Raw genomic sequence first — 18,932 nt, forward strand, 5'->3', positions numbered from 1 at the left:
GGATGTTCTAGATATCAATCTTCCATCAGCTGTGCATTTTGCAAATATTTTCTTCCAGTCTGTGGTTTGTCTTTTCATTTCCTTAACAATGTCATTTAAAGGGCAGAAATTTTTAATTTCAAAGAAGCCCAATTTGTCAACTTTTTGAATGGTTTGTTCTTCTGTCGTATCTAAAAAATTTTTTTTGCCTAGATAAATGTCACACAGCTTTTCTTCTTATAGTTTTATCACAGTAGCTCTTATATGATCAATTTGAAATTAATGTATTATATATGAAACAAGGTAATGGCTTGGTTTTTGCATATGAATAGCCAATTGTTCCAGATCTGCACTTAGTAAGAGTGTCCTTTCTCCATTGAATTGCTTTTGTAGCTTTGTAAAAAAAAATCAACTGACCATGTATATGTGAATAAAGCTGAAACTCCAGTACTTTGGCCACCTCATGCGAAGAGCTGACTCATTGGAAAAGACTCTGATGCTGGGAGGGATTAGGGGCTGGAGGAATAGGGAACGACTGAGGATGAGATGGCTGGATGGCATCACTGACTCCATGGACACGAGCCTGGGTGAACTCCGGGAGTTGGTGATGGACAGGGAGGCCTGGCGTGCTGTGATTCATGGGGTCGCAAAGAGTCGGACACGACTGAGCAACTGAACAGACTGACTCAGCTGATTCTATTCTATTTGCCTACAAACATATTTGTAAAGCTATGCCTATTATCTTGGTTACTATAGAATTATAGTCAGTCTTGAAATTATGTAGTTTGAGTCTTTCAACTGGTTTTGTTTTTCCCCGAAAATCCTTTAGGCTGGTCACAAAGAGTCGGACACGACTGAACAACTGAACTGAACTGACTGAGATCCCTTGCATTTCTATGTAAACTTTAGAGTCAGCTTGTCAATTTCTTTTTTTAAAAAACCTTTTTATTTTATATTGGAGTATAGTTGATTAACACTGTTATGATAGTTTCTAGTGTACAGCAAAGTGATTCAGTTGTACATATATATGTCTATTCTCTGTCAAATTCTTTTCCCATTTAAGTTGTTACATAATATTGGCAGAATTCCCTGTGCTATACAGTAGGTTCTTGTTGGTCATCCATTTTTAAAACAGCATACATATTGAAATGTACCATGTCAATCCCAAACTCTGTAACTATCCCTTCCCCCAAAAGTGTGTATTCCTTTTTTCTTTCATCCTTTTATTTTTTTTTTATTACCATGCCATGCAACATGTGGGCTCTTAGTTCCCCGACCAGGGATTGAACCCACTCCCCCTGTGCAGAAGCAAGCCATCTTAACCACTGGCCCACTAGGGCAATATTGGGAGTGTGTATTCTTAATTTTACTAAGTACTGTCAGACTACTCTCCAGACAGTTGCACCAATCAGCTGGTCAATTTCTATGACAAGCTGGAGTTTGTTTGAGTTTGCACTGAACCTATAGACTAATTTGGGAAGAAATGATGCCTTAACAATGTCCAGTATTATTGCCTGGAGAATTCCATGGGCAGAAGAACCTGGGGGGCTACAGTCCATGGGGTCACAAAGAGTTGGACACAACTGAGCGACTAAGCATGCACGCACACCAATTGGTCATGAAGTACTGTCCTTTTTATATATTGAAAGATTCAAGTTAAAATTTTGTTAGAGATTTTAGCTATTGTGTTTATAAGGGATATTGGTCTGCATATTTCTTTTCCTGTAAGATCCTTGCCTTGTTTTTACATCAGGGTAATGCTGGTGATTCAAGTAGGAAAATGTTGCCTTCTCATATTTTCTGGAAAAGCTTATACAAAATTGCTATTTTCAAAAGTCAGTATCCCTATTTGAACTCTTTCTATTGTACTGGTTGTACCCTGTTTGTTTGTACCATGTGGCTTGTGGGATCTTAGTCCTCTGAACAGAAATTGAACTTGGGACATGGTAATGAAAGTGCAGAGTCCTGTTCACTGGATCACAAGGGAATTACCCAAAATTGCTATTATTTTTTCAATTTTTGGTAAAATTTCTTAAATTTTTGGTAGAATTTACCAGTGAAGCCATGGGGGTTTGGAGTAGACTTTGTGAGAAGGTTTTTAACTAAGAGTTCATTTTTGTTTTTTCATTTTTTCAGTTTTACTTAAGACTAATCAGCTTATCTGTTTCCTCTTGAGTAGCTTGAGTCTTTTAAAGAATTTACCATTTCATCTAAAGTTATAAAATTTATTGTCATGAAATTGCTCTTCTTTGTTTCTTTTTTTTTCAGTGACTAGGGCTCTATAATGATGTTCCCTCTTAATTCTTGATGTTGGTAATTCATTTTTTGTCTTTTTTGCTGATTAGACTCGCTAGGACTTTATTAACTTTATTGAGCTGTAAATAACCAACTTTTGATTTATTAATTTCCTCTGTTATTTTTCTGTGTTCTGTTTCACTGATTTCTGCTCTGGTCATATTATTTCCTTTCTTATGCTACTTTGGTTGTGTTTTGCTCTTTAATTATTGTCAGAAGACATAGTTTTTATGATGAGAATGCTTTTAAATTTATTAAAGTTTTTTTTAAATTTGTTTTTTATTTTCTGTAGCCCAGAGTATGGATTACTCTACTAAACGTTTAATGTGCAATTGAAAAAACTGTGTATTCTGCTGTTGTTGGATGGAATGTTCTGTAAATGTCGATTAGATCAAGTTGGTTAATGGTATTGTTCATGTCTTATATAGCGTCTGATTTTTTTTTTTTTTTGTCTATTTGTCATTGGAGGGAAGTGATGAAGCTTCCAACTATAATTAGACTTGACTATTTTCATTTCTTTCCATTTTTTTCTTTATATATTTTGAAGCTGTTATCAATACACACAGCAAACACATTTAAGATTGCTGTTTTCTTAAATTTACCTCTTTCTGGGACTTCCCTGGCAGTCCATGACTAAGACTCTGTGCTCTCAATACAGGGCGCAGAGGTTCAGTCTCTGGGGAACACAGATCCCGCATGCAGCCAAGCGCTGCCCCCTCCAAAAATGTGCCCCTTCATAATTATATAATAGTACTCTCTATTTCTGCCAACATGTCTCATTTTTAATGTACTTTGGATGTATAGTCCCTCTAGCTTTCTTTTATAAATATTAACACAGAATATCTTTTTACATAATTTTACATTTTCACCTATTTGTGTCTTTACATTTAAAGTAGATTTCTTGCTTTTTAAAATTCAATCTTTGCTTTTTAACTGAAGTGATTAGATCATTGACATTTAATGTAATTGTTAATATGATTAGGGTTAGAGCTTCAATCTTCCTATTTGTTTTCAATTTATTGAATCTGCTCTTTAATCCTTTTTTCTCTATTATTGTCTTCTTTTGAATTGAGAATTTAAAAATAATTCCATTCATCTCCACTAGTGACTTAGGTATTCCACTTTATTCTACTTGTAATGATTGCTCTAGGTGAAGTGAAGTGAAAGTCTCTCAGTCGTGTCCAACTCTTTGCGACCCAATGGATAGTCCATGGAATTCTCCAGGGCTGAATACTGGAGTGGGCAGCCTGTCCCTTCTCCAGGGGATCTTCCCTACCCAGGGACTGAACCGGGGTCTCCTGCATCACAGGAGGACTCTTTACCAGCTGAGCTACCAAGTCATCACCCTCTGTCCCATTCTCTCTCACGCACGCATGCCCCTCCTCCTGCACCTCTAAATACCTGTACGTTAGATCACTTGACTTTACCCGACAGTTCTTAGAACCACATCACCTGCTTCCAGACTCTTTGGCAAGCTTGTTTACATGGAGCGAACACAGATAAAAGGATCAGTCCAGCATTTAACCACTGGGAGCAGGTCAGAAGCTCAGAGTAGATGTTTAGCCAGACTGCAAAGCTTATATCCAAAGAATTCAAGTCTTGGATCAAACTCTTAGGACAGAGTTGGAGACAGAAGAGGGTGAGCATCTAGGAAACTCAAAAAGAGCTGGGTATCCTCTCCAATTTGACATGGTAAAGAATAAGAATGCCTTGTGTTATAGCAGATGGTCATAGGCAGAGATGACATTGAGATTGTTGGCACCCTGCAAGTTCTTAAAAGTTCTGTGAAGACATGTGGACTCACCAATTTGAACCAAAATATCTAGATTTCAAGGAACAAGAATGCCCCAGATTATATCTGTCACACATTTTAGTGTACCATCTCTTCTACATGGCCTAAGTATGCGCTGTGGCCATATTTTCGTAGATGTATTATGAAAATAGAAATAACATCTTCATCAGGTGTGCTTGATCTGCAGCAAGTATGCAAACATCTTCGAAGGAATGATGAAATCAGACACTGTGGGTTAAATTTCAGTCCCACCACTCTGGAGCAGTTATTGATACTTAATGTTTTCCACTCTTTACATTCTCATCTAGAAATTATGTTGTTGTGATAGTTAAACTGGGGAATATAGGAATCGGGTATGAATCTCATGGGCTTCCTTCATAGCTTAGTTGGCAAATCATCTGCCTGCAATGCAGGAGACCCAGGTTCAACTCCTGGGTTGGGAAGATCCCCTGAAGAAGGAAATGACAACCCACTCCAGTATTCCTGCCTGGAGAATCCCATGGACAGAGGAGCCTGGCAGGCACAGTCCACGGGATCGCAAGAGTCGAACGCAACTTAGCGACTAAACCACCACAACCATGAGTCTCACGCCAAAAACTTGGGGGAACAAGAAATGTAATGTTTTGTTATGTCTCTGAGTGAATTCAGTTTTTATTTCAGCTACGATTCTTCTAATGACGGAAATTTGTTTTCTGTCTATTAGGTGCTCTGGCAGTTATTTCTAGGCAAACACCCCTGCCCACCTCCTCTCATCCCTGAGGTGTGCTTGAGTTCTGGAGCACTTTCCATTGTGATAGAGTGTGTCTGCACAGGGGCATAAGCATCTAGTCTCACATAAGTGTCATTCTCACACACAGTGACATCTGTTGGGATGTCAAGCAGATTTCCAGCTTGGCTTCTGGTCATATGGTTCTTATAGATTCTGGCTACAAGGTGGCTTTAGCTTAGCCAGTGTTCCGGGGTGAACATGAGTGGTAATAAGCTGTACAAAAAACATTTTATGCTTCTGGAGCGCTTGCAGGGAGTACAGGACCCAGCTGGGCTGCCTTAGCCTGTCTGTCTGGACACATTTCAGCTCCACTGCCTTTTCAGCCACCAGCCCTCTGTGTGACGCTTGCAGCGTTCTGTCCACTCCCAGGAATCAGCACACTGACTCTCTCTGCTCTCAGGCCCCCTGACCCGCACGAAGCATCTGTGATCCCTTATCCCTTCCCCCACAGCCAGTATGAGAACTGGGACTGTGACATCTTCCTGGTGACAAACCAACATCTCAGCTCTCCTTCTAACACATCCCTTCTTCTCCTCAGGGGTGCTTTTTCGGTTGTTTTTTATTTTTTCCTGACGCAGGAAAAACTGATTCTAACCAATCTTACAGTTTCTAAAATCATTATTTATTACATAGAGTATGTGTCCTGAGTTATTTAGAACTCAGAATTATTTTTATATTCAGTATCTGAAAATCAGTTTTTTTCTCTTAAAACATTGTATTTGCCCTGAGTTCAAAAACCTTATTTGAGAACCACATGCTAAGAACTATCTCTTTTCTTACTCTCTGATTCTACTATGACAATCATTACTTTGCAGTGGGTGTAGAGTTCCAGTAAGAGGATCTTGAGATAAAGAGAAATGAGTGAATAAAAAATTGTTAACTGTTTTGATTACTATGTTAAAATACTATTCAGTTACATGTATCCAAAAGATGGGCAAGTATAAAAGCTGGTCATAATTTCTTTATTTAGCATTGTTTCACTAAAAGTTTTTTTAATATTCATTTTTATTTGCTGATTTGTTTGGCTATGCCAGGTCTTAGTTGTGACATGCAGGATCTCCGATATTTTAGCTGCGGCACATGAACTCTTAGTTGTGGCATGGGGGATCTCGTTCCTTTACCAGGGATCAAACCCAGGACCCCTACTTTGGGGTCTTAGCCATTGGACTGACTACCAGGGACGTCTCTCACTAAAAGTTTAAAAATCAATGCTCAGCCCTTAACCTATGAATAGTGTAAATATTTAAAATCTCCCCTTGTTTTCTTTGTACTTTAAAACCCTTGTTGTCTATTTTTAGCAAGTTCATTAGTTCTGTGTTTTCTCTGACAGTGACATCTGCCTTAGACATTAAGCTCCTCAGGAGCACAGACTGTATTTTCCCAGGAACTACACTCATTTCCTGATAGATTAGATCTGACAGCTCTCCCATCTCCTCCTGTAACTCCTGCAAGATATGTGCTCGTTTTCCTCACTATCCCCAAGTATAGCCCTATCAGTTCAGTTCAGTTTCAGTTCAGTCACTCAGTCGTGTCCGACTCTTTGCAACCCCATGAATCGCAGCACGCCAGGCCTCCCTGTCCATCACCAACCCCCGGAGTTCACCCAGACTCACATCCATCGAGTCAGTGATGCCATCCAGCCACCTCATCCTCTGTCGTCCCCTTCTCCTCCTGCCCCCAATCCCTCCCAGCATCAGTCTTTTCCAGTGAGTCAACTCTTCGCATGAGGTGGCCAAAGTACTGGAGCTTCAGCTTCAGCATCAGTCCTTCCAAAGAAATCCCAGGGCTGACCTCTTTCAGAATGGACTGGTTGGATCTCCTTGCAGTCCAAGGGACTCTCAAGAGTCTTCTCTAACACCACACTTCAAAAGCATCCATTCTTCAGCACTCAGCTTTCTTCACAGTCCAACTCTCACATCCATACATGACCACTGGAAAAACCATAGCCTTGACTAGACCTTTGTTGGCAAAGTAATGTCTCTGCTTTTTGATATGCTATCTAGGTTGGTCATAACCTTTCTTTCAAGGAGTAAGCGTCTTTTAATTTCATGGTTGCAGTCACCGTCTGCAGTGATTTTGGAGCCCCCCAAAATAAAGTCTGACACTGTTTCCACTGTTTCCCCATCTATTTCCCATGAAGTGATGGGACCAGATGCCATGATCTTCGTTTTCTGGATGCTGAGCTTTAAGCCAACTTTTTCACTCTCCACTTTCACTTTCATCAAGAGGCTTTTAGTTCCTCTTCACTTTCTGCCATAAGGGTGGTGTCATCTGCATATCTGAGGTTATTGATATTTCTCCCAGCAATCTTGATTCCAGTTTGTGCTTCTTCCAGCCCAGTGTTTCTCATGATGTACTCTGCATAGAAGTTAAATAAGCAGGGTGACAGCATACAGCCTTGACGTACTCCTTTTCCTATTTGGAACCAGTCTGTTGACTCTAGCCAAAATAGTCTACTTGTAGTTCATTCATTCACAAATATCTATTGGGACTCAACCACATGACCTTGTTGGAGGGCAGAAAAGTAGTAGTGTAATAATATGTTTGTTGAGCACTCCGTATTGCCCACTTTTCTTGATGCTTTGTATGTGTCATTTCACTAAGTTGTCCCAACTCTCTGTGGACTACCCAGGTGGCTCAGTGGTAAAGAATCCTTCTACCAATGCAGGAGACACAGGTTGGATCCCTAAGTAAGGAAGATCCCCTGGAGAAAGAAATGGCAGCCCACTCCGTATTCTTGCCTGGGAAATCCTATGGACAGAGGAGACTGGTGGGCTACAGTCCATGGGGTCACAAAGAGTCGGACATGACTTAGCAATTGAGCATGTGCACACACTGTTACTATCTCCATTTTACAGCTGAGGAATATGAGTCTCTGAGAAGTTAGGCATCTTGCCAGAGGTCCCCTGGCTAGAGACGTGATTCCAAGCCCATCCAGTTCAGCTCCAAAGCCCACATTCCTTACCTCCATACCACTCAGACCCCAGAAGTTTTGTCAAATTTCTACCAAAATTCGAGGGATTCTTTCACAGAACTAACTCAAACACAACTGATGTTACAAAGCTACTTAAGTTGTCTAGTGACTTCCCTGATAAAAGCAATGCTTTTGGTGAGTGAATTGGACCATGATATTGTTTTGGTTGGTCTTAAGCTCTCTCCACATGGAAGCTGCCCTGCCTGGGGGCTATGAGTTTCTTGTCCTTGGTGGTATGTCCTTGCACGGGCATTGGGTAAATAAAGCTGTTAGGATTTGAAATCACTTCCACACAACATTCCATAGCTTCTTCTGATCTTATTTCTACCAAGTAACCAACTTACTATTCCATATAGACACTGAACAGTTTACAAACCTTAGGTGTTTGTTCCCTGTCTTAATATGGGAGGCTATTGGATTCACAGTGACCACAAGTACATTCCAACACCCCATTAATTCCCTGTCTAAGAGAATATCAACTGGAGAGAATAACACCGCCATGGAACCATGACTCTGTGGTCAGGAAGAGGAAGCAGGGAGCTCCCCAAAGGGAAGGCAATGCCCAACACAGTTGTGGTCAGATTGAGAGAAAAGAGGGAGCCAAAGCTTAGCAGACTAGAAAGGTCAAGCCTTTGGAAGAAAATAGCATCTAGGGATGAAATGAGCAAAACCATGGACTTCTCCAGGCAAGAATACTGCAGTGGGCAGACATTCCCTTTTCCAGGGGATCTTCCTGACCCAGGGGTTGAACCCAGGTCTCCTGCATTGCTTCCTGCATGAGCTTCCCTTGTGACTCGGCTGGTAAAGAATCTGCCTGCAATGTGGGAGACCTGGGTTCCGTCCCTGGGGTGGGAAGATTCCCCTGGAGAAGAGAAAGGCTACCCACTCCAGTATTCTGGCCTGGAAAATTCCATGGACTGTATAGTCCATGGAGTCGCAAAGAGTCGGACATGACTGAATGATGTTCATTTTCACTTTTACTCCTGATTGTTTACCGTCTTAGCCACCAGGGAAGCCCAAATCAATGAACAGTCAAAGCCAGAATCCAGTAGAACGAGAGCAGAACAATTTCAACACCCCAAAAGAGGCAACTCAAATATCGAATGAAGAAAAATAAAGGAATTCCTGGGTGGTCCAGTGTTAAGACTCCACCCGCCAATGCAGGGGACCCAGGTTCAATCCCTAGTTTGGGAACTAAGATCCCACATGCCACAGGGCAACTGAACCTTTGCCCCACAATTACTGAAGCCCATGTGAGTGAGAGCTGGTACACTGCTGTGAGAGGAGCCGGCACAGTGTGAGCCCAGGAGCCTCCACATGCTGCAACTAGACAAAGCCTGGCTCAGCAGTTAAACCCAGTGCAGCCAAAAATAAAAGTAAATAAAATTCAAAACCTAAAATAATAATAATGATAAATATAAAATAAATAAATAGAAATAAAGTATTCAAATAAACAAGACTATTACCTCAGTCCTTTGAATAGGCACATGGGTCAGCCCAATTTTGTCTTTCTGAACTCCTTTTTGAACCCCTATCCTTTCTGAAAGGAAAATAGAGTGTCATGATATCGTTAGATTAGAGGGATGTTTTATGGAACCCAAGGACAGGACAGCTGGGTCTCAGACATATGCCAGGTTGTGGGACCCTCAGAGGCCCCCTCTCTCTTTGCTGTCTCTGTATTTCTGCTTTATTCTCCACTCTCTGTTTCTAGGCTTTTTCTAGGACAGCTCCTTAAGTTGGGTGTCAGAGGCCCATCTAGATTCTTTCTCTGGATTTCAATTTTAGGACAAAAAGATTCTGATCAGCCTAGTCTGGTCTGGTACCACCCTTGGACTAAACACCTTGTAGAAGCATGGCTGGTGAGAACCTACCAGGGGGTTGGGGGCCCCTCCCTCAGTTTTACCATCTCTTAGGCCAGTCTGTGTTGTTGTAAGGATCAGATTAGAGAAAATATATGAAAAGGTCCCATGAAAATGAAAAGCACTCCAGTTTTCATGGCTGAAATGTGTAGCCATAAGTATTTGAAGCTCAAATTGCTTTTGTGGTAATAATATTAGTTTCCACGCATTATAAAGATACTGGGTATATAGAGTCTTGTAAATTGGAGTGAATTTGCTTCATCTGAGATTTTATTCTAAACACTTTGCTTGCAAAGGATGCCGTGAGAGAAGGGAAGACTTTCCAAGAACGGGTCTTCTGATCTGTAGAGAAGAAGATGCTCAGGATTGTGGGGGCGGGGGGAGAGACAGTCAATATTTGGCATCCAAAAAGGTAACACAGGAAACTGTTAAGCACCAGTCAAGGATGTTTGAAGGGGAAAGTGGGTGAGTTTTAAGTTTCCTCTATAGAGTCTACCTTCAGGAAAAGAAGCAAATTGTAAACCCTGGAGAGGATGCTTTGTGTTGCTAGAGATAATTGCTCCTCATTAACTTCGCCATAAAGAAGCTTTGGTATGCGGGGCATAGAGGTGGATATAGCTGCTTTCTTCTCCTTAAATGCTAATTATTGTAGACCAGATGGTTCTTGAGCTGTAGATTTTTATTAAATTTGCTAACTTCTCTTACACTGTCGAAAACAAACAAACAAAAGGTAACTTAAAAGTTACCTTTTAAAGTAAAATATATCATAAGTTTTCATTAAGGATATATTTCAGGGATTGTTATACTTGAGATTATAGCTATATTAAGGCTATATCTGATATAGCCTTAAATTCCATTCTACTTTATACTTAAAATTCAAAGGGCAAAGCAGATTGACTATTTTACCTGTAACTTGCTGCGTTACCCAGAGTAAATTATGTAACTGATTTGTGCTTTTTGAGGAGAAGTAGTATCCTCTGTCTTATCTTGAGTGTTTCTGGGATTTTAAGCATAAAAGTCATGCTGGAGCATAAAGTCACTCACAGCAGAGTGTTTTTTCTCTGCCTTGAAGACAGTGCATCACATAACTTTAATTATTAATGCGCTGTTCAGATGTGTCCAAATGCTTCCTTTTTAAAACAAAAAGGGCCATGAAAAATGGAGTAACTGGGATGACACCAGAAATTAAATATAGGGCCAGCTTTCTGAGACCAGTAAGTAGTTCAGTAATTTTTTAAGAGGGATAATTATCTTTTTAAAAATTATTTGTTTATTTTGGCTGAGCTGGGTCTTCGTCGCTGTGCTCAGACTTTCGGCAGCCTGGGACTGCTGTGCAGTTGTGCTGAGCCGGCCTCTCGCGGCTGTGGCCTCTCTTGTTGCAGACACAGGTTCTCGGCGCCCAGCCTCGGCAGTCGCGCTGCCCTGGCTTAGTTGCTCGTGCAGTCTTTCCAGACAAAACCCAGTGTCTTCTGCACTGGCAGGCAGACTCTTACCCACTGGACCACCAGGGGTAAGTAGTTTAGAACAGAGAAGAAGATGGTCGAGGAGGAAAGAACCAAGTAGGAATACTCAGGTTAAACACTAAGAAGATTAGAGTAAATTAAGAATTTTAAGAAAAGATGGACATGTACAGGAGAGCATATGTGCACACACACACCCCAGAGGAAAAACTCAGTCACCGATTCAAACTTCAGAATTAAACAGAGAAAATTTCCTTGTAGATCTGTTGATATTTTCCACAGGAGAAAAAAAATTATTTCCGCCAAAGTTTTTCAGGGAAGATTAAGGGAATGGATATTCTCAAACTGACAGTCAGTCAGTTGGTCTACAAAAATGGAAAACTTAGTCAGAGCCAGAAAATAGCAGAGGAAACACACCTGGGAAACAGTATAGATACAGACACCATCCTTGAGAAGCTTCTTGTCTCGAGGAGAGAGATACACAGACAAAAATGACAGGCAATGATAGAGATGCGAAGAATAAGACAGAATACTTCCAGGACCTTGTCAGAGCTGCACCTAACCTGGAGGAGGCTCCCCTGGAGGCTCAGATGGTAAAGAATCTGCCTGCAATGCAGGAGACCGGGTTCGATCCCTGGGTGGGGAAGATCCCCCAGAGAAGGGAATGGCTACCCACTTGAGTATTCTTGCCTGCAGAATTTCATGGACAGAGGAGCCTGGTGGGCTACCATCCATGGGATCACACATAACTGAGCGACTAACACTTGACCTGGAGGGTGGGGGAGCCTGGGAAGGCAGAGAGCTGCATGTTCAATGGACCAAGTGAGGAAAGAAGCATGGATGCCAGTATTCCTGACGTCCCCTTCACTGTCCATCAGTAACTGTGACACAAGTCTTCACTGGCCACTGTGGTTGAAAGGAAAATGCTTTGAACTTGAAGTCAGATCAGTTTAGATCCACCATTAAAAGCCATAGTAAGACCTTGAGTGTCCTCATCTCAGTTTCCTTGTCTGAAAAATGGAAATAATAAAATATTTCCATGATTCTAAGTGATTGGAAGATGCACTATCAATTTAATAAGAAATTTTCAAGGTAAGCATGGAGAGAGAAGTATGTGTCAGTTGTAATATGCTTACTGATTTCAGCAAGATTAAAATGTAAAAATATGTTCATCATAAAATTAAGACAACATGGTGATTTTCCAGACTTGTTGTGAGGATTAAATGAGATTATATACAAGAATATAACTTCCAGACATCCCTGGTGGTCCAGTGATAGAATCTGCCTGCCAATGCAAAGGACACAGATTCAGTCCCTGGTCCGGGAAGACTCCACATAGAGCAGGTCAACTAAACCTGTGTTCCACCTCTACTGAGGCTATTTCCTGGAGCCCACAAGCTGCAACAAGAGAAGCCACCACAATGAGAAGCCCGAGCACTGCAACTAAAGGAAGCTCATGCAAAGCAACGAAGTCTAGTTCAGTCCTGTCCCTCAGTCGTGCCCGACTCTGTGCGACCGCATGGACTGCAGAATGCCAGGCTTCCCTGTTCCTCACCAACTCCTGGAGCTTGATCAAACTCATGTCCATCAAGCTGGTGATACCATCCAACCATCTCCTCCTGACGTACCCCTCTCCTCCTGCCTTCAATCTATCCCTGCATCAAGGTCTTTTCTAATGACGCAGTTCTTCGCATCAGCTGGCCAAGGTATTGGAGCTTCAGTTTCAGCATCAGTCCTTCCAATGAATATTCAGAACTGATTTCCTTTAGGAAATTTCCTGGTTGGATCTCCCTGCAGTCCAAGGGACTCTCAAGAGTCTTCTCCAACACCACAGCTCAAAAGTATCCATTTTTCAGTGCTCAGCTTTCTTTATGGTCCAGCTCTCACATCCGTACATGACTACTGGAAAAACTATCGCTTTGGCTATACAGACCTTTGTGGGCAAAGTGATGTCTCTGCTTTTTAATATACTATCTAGGTTTGTCATAGCTTTTCTTCCAAGCATCAATCTTCTTTTAATTTCATGGCTATAGTCACTATCCTCAGTGATTTTGGAGCCCAAGAAAATAAAATATGTCACTGTTTCCATTGTTCCCACATCTATTTGCCATGAATTGATGGGACTGGATGCCCTGATCTTAATTTTTTGAATGCTGAGTTTTAAACCAGCTTTTCAACTCTCCTCTTTCACTTTCATCAAGAGGCTCTCTAGTTCTTCTTCACTTTCTGACATAAGGGTAGTGCCATCTGCATATGTGAGATTATTGATATGTCTCCCAGCAATCTTGATTCCAGCTTGTGCTTCATTGAGCCTGGCGTTTCTCATGATGTATTTTGCATATATGTTGAATAAGCAGGGTGACAATAAACAACCTTGACCTACTTCTTTCCCAATTTGAAACCATTTTCCATTGTTCCATGTCTGGTTCTAACTGTTGCTTCTTGACCTGCATATAGGTTTCTCAGGAGGCAGGTCAGGTGGTCTGGTAGTCCCATCTCTTGAAGAATTTTCCACAGTTTGCTGTGATCCACACAGTCAAAGGCTTTAGCATAGTCAATTAAACAGAAGTAGAGGTTTTCTAGAATTCTCTTGCTTTTTCTATGATCCAGCAGATGTTAGCTATTTGATCTCTGGTTCCTCTGCCTTTTTCTAATCCAGCTTGGACATCTGGAAGTTCTCATTTCACATACTGTTGAAGCCTTGAAGGATTTTTGAGCATTACCTTGCTAGCATGTGAGATAAGTGTAATTGTGCGGTAGTTTGAACATTTTTTCGCATTGCCCTTCTTTGGGACTTGATGAAAACTGACCTTTTCCAGTCCTGTGGCCACTGCTGAGCTTGCCAAATTTGCTGGCATATTGAGTGCAGCACTTTAACAACTTCATCTTTTAGGATTTGAAGTAGTTCAGCTAGAATTCCATCACCTCTACTAGCTTTGTTTGTACTTATGTTTCCTAAGGCCCACTCTACTTCATACCCAGGATGTCTGGCTCTAGGTGAGTGATCACACCATTGTGATTATCACAGTCATTATGAACTTTTTTGTACAATTCTTCTGTGTATTCTTGCCACCTCTTCTTAATATCTTCTGCTTCTGTTAGGTCCATACCATTTCTTTTATTGTGCCCATCTTTGCATGAAATGTTCCGTTGGTATCTCTAATTTTCTTGAAGAGATCTCTAGTCTTTCCCATTCTATTGTTTTCCTCTATTTCTTTGCATTGTTCACTTAGGAAGGCTTCTCATCTCTCCTTGCTATTCTTTGGAACTCTACATTCAGATGGGTATATCTTTCCTTTTCTCCTTTGCTTTTCATTTCTCATCTTTTCACAGCTATTTGTAAGGCCTCCTCAGACAACCATTTTGCCTTTTTTGCATTTCTTTTCTTGGGAATGGTTTTGATCACTGTCTCCTGTACCAAACCTCCGTCCTGGGGAGCCTGGTGGGCTGCTGTCTATGGGGTCGCACAGAGTCGGACACGACTGAAGCGACTTAGCAGCAGTAGCAGCAATTCTACGAGGTCTCTTAGGTCTTCATAGAGCCGTTCAACTTCAGCATCTTCAGCAATAGTCGTTGGGTCATGTGTGTGTGCGGAGAAGGCGATGGCACCCCACTCCAGTATGCTTGCCTGGAAAATCCCATGGATGGAGGCGCCTGGTGGGCTTCAGTCCATGGGGTCGCTAAGAGTCGGACACGACTGAGTGACTTCACTTTCACTTTTCACTTTCAGGCACTCTGTCTATAAGACCTAACCCCTTGAATCTATTTGCCACTTCCACTGTATAATTGTAAGGGATTTGATTTAGGTCATACCTGAATGGCCTAGTGGTTTTCCCTACTTTCTCCAATTTAAGTCTGAAGTTTGCAATATTCAAATACTCAAATATTCAAATGATCATGATCTGAGCCACAGTCAGCACCAGGTCTTGTTTTTGCTGACTGTATAAAGCTTCTCCATCTTCGGCTGCAAAGAATATAATCAGTCTGATTTTGGTATTGACCATCTGGTGATGTTCACGTGTAGAATCATCTCTTGTGTTTCTAGAAAGGGGTGTTCACTATGACCAGTTTCTTTTCTTGGCAAAACTCCGTTAGCCTTCGCCCAGTTTCATTTTGTACTCCAAGGTCAAATTTGCCTGTTACTCCAGGAAGCTCTTCCTACCTTTGCATTCCAGTCACCTATGATGAAAAGGACATCTTTTTTTGATGTTAATTCTGATGGAGGAGTCTGGTAGGCTGCAGTCCATGGGATTGCTAAGAGTTGGACACAACTGAGCGACTTTACTTTCCCTTTTCCCTTTCATGCACTGGAGAAGGAAATGGCAACCCACTCCAGTGTTCTTGCCTGGAGAATCCCAGGGATGGGGGAGCCTGGTGGGCTGCCGTCTATGGGGTCGCACAGAGTCGGACACAACTGAAGCGACTTAGCAGCAGTAGCAGCAATTCTACGAGGTCTCTTAGGTCTTCATAGAGCCGTTCAACTTCAGCATCTTCAGCAATAGTCGTTGGGTCATGTGTGTGTGTGGAGAAGGCGATGGCACCCCACTCCAGTACTCTTGCCTAGAAAATCCCATGGATGGAGGCGCCTGGTGGGCTGCAGTCCATGGGGTCGCTAAGAGTCGGACACGACTGAGTGACTTCACTTTCACTTTTCACTTTCATGCACTGGAGAAGGAAATGGCAACCCACTCCAGTGTTCTTGCCTGGAGAATCCCAGGGACGGGCAAGCCTGGTGGGCTGCCGTCTATGGGGTCACACAGAGTCGGACACGACTGAAGCGACTTGGCAGCAGCAGCAGCAGCAGCGTGTGTGTGTGTGTGTGTGTGTGTGTGTGTGTGTGTGTGCACACATGTGCTCTAAGTCGCTTCAGTTCTATCCGACTCTTTGTGACCCCATGGACCCACCAGGCTCCCCTGTCCATGGGATTCTCCAGGCAAGAATATTAGTGTGCCCTGCCCTCCTCCAGGGGATCTTTCTGACCCAGAGATCAAACCCACATCTCTTATATCTTCTGCATTGGCAGGCAGGTTCTTTACCTCTATCGCCCCCTGGGAAGCCCAGTGGTTGGGACATAGACTTGGATTACTGTGATACTGATTGGTTTGCCTTGGAGGCAAACCGAGATCATTCTGTCATTTTTCAGATTGCACCCAAGTACAGCATTTCAGACTCTTTTGTTGAGTGTGAAGGCTACCCCATTTCTTCTAAGGAATTTTTGCCCACAGTAGGAGATATAACGGTCATCTGAATTAAATTCTCCCATTCCAGTCCATTTTAGTTCACTGATTCCTAAAATGTTGATGTTCACTCTTGCCATCTCCTCTTTGACCACTTCCAATCTGCCTCGATTCAGGGCCCTGACACTCCAGGTTCCTGTGCCATGTTGCTCTTTACAGCATCGGACTTAACTTTCACCACCAGATGCACCCACAACTGGGGGCTGTTTCTGCTTTGGCTCAGCCTTTTCATTCCTTCAGGAGCTTTTTCTCCGCTCTTCTCCAGGAGCATATTGAGCACCTACCAAGCTGGGGAGTTCAACTTTCACTGTCATATTTTTTTGCCTTTTCATACTCTTCATGGGGTTCTCAAGGCAAGAATGCGGAAGTGGTTTGCCATTCGGTCCTCCAGTGGACCACATTTTGTCAGACCTCTCCACCATGACCCGACCGTCTTCAGTGGCCCTACACGGCATGATTTATAGTTTCACTGAGTTAGGCAAAGCTGCGGTCCACCCAGCACAGCCAAAAATAAATTTAAAAAACAACAAGAAAAAATTTAATTATATAATTTCACACTGTACTGTGAACTAAATGTGTACATCACTGAAAATTCATATCTTGAAATCCTAACTATCATCAAATATATTTGGAAATATATATTTGAAAGAGGGGCATTTTGGAGATAATTAGGTCATGAGGGTGGCTCCCTTGTGAATGGAATTAGTGCCTTTGTAAGGAGAGATATGAGAGCTTGCTGTGCTCTCCCCTTCCCTATGGAAAGATCCATAAGGAAGGCAGGTCTGGCATCAAGGCGGGGTATCTTCACCAGACATCAGATCTGCCAGTGCTCGGATCACTGACTTCTCAGCCTCTGGAACTGTGAGTGGTAAATTTAGTTGTTTAAACCACTCAGTCTATGACGTTTTTTTATAGCAGACTTAACAGTCGAGGACACACTATCAAGTGCTACAATGGAAATATTATTATTTTCCTCACTATCTAAATGAGGCCCAGAGTTTGACTTGAAAAAATGGATGTGCTATTCAATTTTGGGATCAAATGTCTTCATGAGAGTCATTTTTTATTAAGGAAGATATAGCATTCTTTTTTAAACTTTTTATCTACTTATTTATTTATTGGGGCTTCCCAGGTGATGCTAGTAGTAAAGAATCCATCTGCCAGCGCAGGAGACACAGGTTCAACCCCCGGGTCAAGCAGACCCCTGGAGGAGGAAATGGCAACCCCCTCCGGTATTCTTCCTGAAAGAAATCCCACGGGGCGGCAAAGAGTCGAACATGGCTGAGCACCACACAGTTTATCATTCTGGCCACACTGAGCCTTCAGTACTAAGCACTGAGGTGAGTGGGAGCTACTCAGGCTTCTCACTGTGGTGGCTTTCCATGTTGCAGAGTACCGGCTCTAGGCAAGCGGGCTTCAGGAGTTGCGGTTGCTGGCTCAGTAGGTACGGCACATGTTCTTTGTTGCCCTGAGGCATGTGGGATCTTCCTGTACCAGGGACTGATCCCCTGGCCCCTGCATTGGCAGGCAGATTCTTAACCATTGACCCACCAGGTAAGCGCTATCATTTTTATTGTTGTTTGGTGGCTGTTGTGTCTGACTCTGGGATTCCATTCTTAACAATTATCAATAATATACAGACACTTTGAGAACCAATGAATTCTATCCTGAAATTATATAATAGAAAAAAACTGAGGATCAGAGAAGGAAGATTATTTTTCTATATATATATGGTACAGGACTCGGGACAGAAAGAGGACTTTTTATAGTGATGTTGACAACTATTAGTGATTATAGTTATGTACAGTAAGCTATTGGAGCCACTGTGTAACACCAGCTCCTACATAGCAGCTGAAGGATGCCAATCCCCACAGTGAGCAATGCCTTAGCAACAGCTGTACAAGGTTAAGCTGATTTAGATCATGGGATTGAGGCAACGGAAGGGGGCAGGTGGGAAAGGCACAGGTGGAAAATTCTGAATTCTGAGCTTCCTTCCCATGGAAAACAAAATCATGCTTAGTTTGAGTGACAGAGTTTTTGGAATTTAGTCCTGATCAGGCATATTTCCATTCCCCTTCAAGAGCTCCCAATGCTCAGCCTGCCCCCCAAGCAGTTTACCTTGGTCTGAAAATGACAAAGCAGTGTGTCTTTCAGACATATGTACTGGTTGAGGATGGAGGGGGCCTGTTGGCAGGCAGGTCTGTTCACAGTAGAATCATAAAAGATTATTATTTTCGTTGCAGTCACCAGGTGGCTGAGATGGGCTGGGGTGAGTGATGATACTGTTAGCATCAGAACAAATGCATCTTTGAATGATTCAATCACATAACCTACCTACACCTATACACCCCCACCCGAATCCCCTCACCCCACCCCACCCCACCCCACCCCACCCCACCCCACCCCACAGCAGTAGTAACACTATAGAAACTTTCTTGAAGGCTTATCAAAGCATTGCAGGCAAGATGCAGCACATGATGACTTTATTATAGAAGGGAGATTAAAACAGGGGGGTCATCGTGCCCCATCTGGGGATACTATGCCTGGCTGAATCCTCCTTCTAAGCT

The sequence above is a fragment of the Ovis aries genome, chromosome 25 (assembly GCF_016772045.2).
Source record: "Ovis aries strain OAR_USU_Benz2616 breed Rambouillet chromosome 25, ARS-UI_Ramb_v3.0, whole genome shotgun sequence".
Classification (NCBI taxonomy): domain Eukaryota; kingdom Metazoa; phylum Chordata; class Mammalia; order Artiodactyla; family Bovidae; genus Ovis; species Ovis aries.